The sequence below is a fragment of the Cynara cardunculus genome (assembly GCF_001531365.2).
Source record: "Cynara cardunculus var. scolymus isolate 2C chromosome LG 1, CcrdV1, whole genome shotgun sequence".
Lineage (NCBI taxonomy): Eukaryota > Viridiplantae > Streptophyta > Magnoliopsida > Asterales > Asteraceae > Cynara > Cynara cardunculus.
The window spans coordinates 40201888-40204267 of NC_037528.1; the positions used below are offsets into that span (position 1 = coordinate 40201888).

General features: G+C 25.7%; 1 pseudogene; it reads right to left on the bottom strand.

Annotated features, from left to right (window-relative positions):
• Positions 1–212: 212 nt before the first annotated feature.
• Positions 213–396, bottom strand: LOC112503519 (annotated as a pseudogene).
• Between the last annotated feature and the right edge of the window lie 1984 nt (positions 397–2380).

The following is a 2380-nucleotide window of genomic DNA, read 5'->3' on the forward strand; positions in this document are numbered from 1 at the left end:
GTATGTTAATTTAAGTTCTCTAACTATGGTGTTGCAAAGTACTCCACAAATGTTTGACTAATGTTAATAGTTTGTTTAATTAGAAATCACTGTTTTAATCTCATTTTTGATGACAAAGTTACAATTTTAATTTTTGTAACAAATTTAATTGAAAATCTCATTTGAAGTTATGAAAAAAAACATTGTATAATATTTCAAGTGAAAATTAAAGAGGTACGTAAGTTGTAGCAAAAATAGTAGAAGTTTAACTCGATGCATGAAGAACTACATCACCAAGCTAAGAAAAATGATATTCCCCTATAAAAAATAAAATTAATATCAAGTGGGTCGATGACCCACATATCAGATATTAAACTGATAGAAACAAATATTACACTTTATCGTAACATTTGATAATTGATAGTAGTAAAACCAATACGACGGATAGATAACTACATCACCAAGTAGTAAAATGAGCATTTCATATAGAAAATAAAATAGCTAGCAGGTTGAAAACCCATTTATTAGATATCAAACTAAGAACATATAATATACTTGATCTAAACAAAAAACCTAAGATTCGGGACATGTATGTTAAACTAAAAACATGTATTATATTTGATCTTAAGCAAAATGTCGAAATCCGAGAAAAATATGTTTGTTTCATTTTTAGTCATTTTTTTTGTAGTAATCTCCCTCTTACCACTTTCATTCCATCATGGAATGCGGGATGCAAACAATATTGAGAAAAAAAAAATTCCCCTTTCCCATTTTGTATCCACCTTCAACATGTCTTTTTTATTCTTTGATCCAATGTGGGATGCAAACAATAATATGAGGAAAAATGATTTATAATGCTTAAAAGTTGTCACCTAATTATCCATGATTACTGTTTATATATATATATATATATATATATATAAATAAAGATATCAAAATATAGATTATACACATAAATATTGTTTTTACAACTATAACTTCTACCGATTTTATGATTTTGATTTATCGTCAAATTTATGCAATTTATATATATTAATTTTTGGTATATAACTTTTTTCATAAAAGATGGTTGGCCAAAAAAATGTCAGCACAAAAGTTGCACAAATTCTTCTAGTTCTGAAAGATAACTAACTCATTTTAAATATTCACTTTCTTATTTTGTATAATTTGGTTGATTTTGATCTCAAACATGATTATATATTTTGTATTATTTGTTTGATTCCACCTTTAATATATTATATTGATATTGACATTAATTGATKATTGATTTCAAATTCATTTTTTCTTTCTTTCGTATACTTACCTCTGTCTTCGAATATATTTATATTCTCAAGAAGTCGCTACAATACCTTAACATGTTGCTTCTCTATATATAAGTTTAATTTATTTTCTTATCAAGTTTAGTTATAATAAATATAATCATAGATTCAATGTTAATTATAAAACGAAAACAATCAATAAATTATTCATTACATAATTTTAAAGTTTTTCATTTAACTTTATAATATAAAATAATTTTTTTATATAGATAGAGTTTTTGCAAAAATAGAGTAAATTCAAAATGAACCAAATCTGATATGAAAATATTCTTTTAATTATGTATGTGAAGATTTTTTTTCCATAAAAAGAGGGTGGACCAATTTAATGATTTGACATAAAAATACCCCCTTTCTTTTCATATATTCAATCTCTGCTTCCAATTTTTCATCTCCTCACCGGGATGATGAACATCAACCACATTTAATATTTAAATATACTTAATCATCATTGTGCCACATCATTTACTTTTGGTTTCTATTGATGATTGATTTATTTGTGACATAATACCATTGATACTGCTTTATTATTATGACGTGTGTATGTAGAAATTATATTTTTAATTTAACTTATAAACATTGTTTTATAACTAAATTTTGTAAAAACAGTTCAAAATGCAATTGAGTGTACACGACATAAGTGTATTATAAATTTTAATTTTTATAATAAGAGGGACTGTGAAAAACAACCAATCTGTAAGTTTAGTTGATTAACCAAAATTAGCCAACTACACGAGTACAGAGGGTCGGCTAAAATTAGCTAACCCATAAGTTTACACAAAGGCCTTGCCACCTCCTAATAAATACCCACACCATTTTTCAATTACATCATTTTCTCACCATTGTGGGATAAACAAAATACATTACATTTCAAGATTTGATGAATACTCAAATCTCATTAAGCTACCTCATAATCTTTTGGTTGTTCCTTATATATGTATATATAGGGGCCTATTCAAGGGAGAACTGAGTTGTTTGTGGTAACTGTGAGAACCAATATTAACCACAAATCAATAGATAAATTTGATAATTTTAAATTAAAATTTTAATGCAAGGATATTTTTGGTATTTTAAAACTCTCCTCT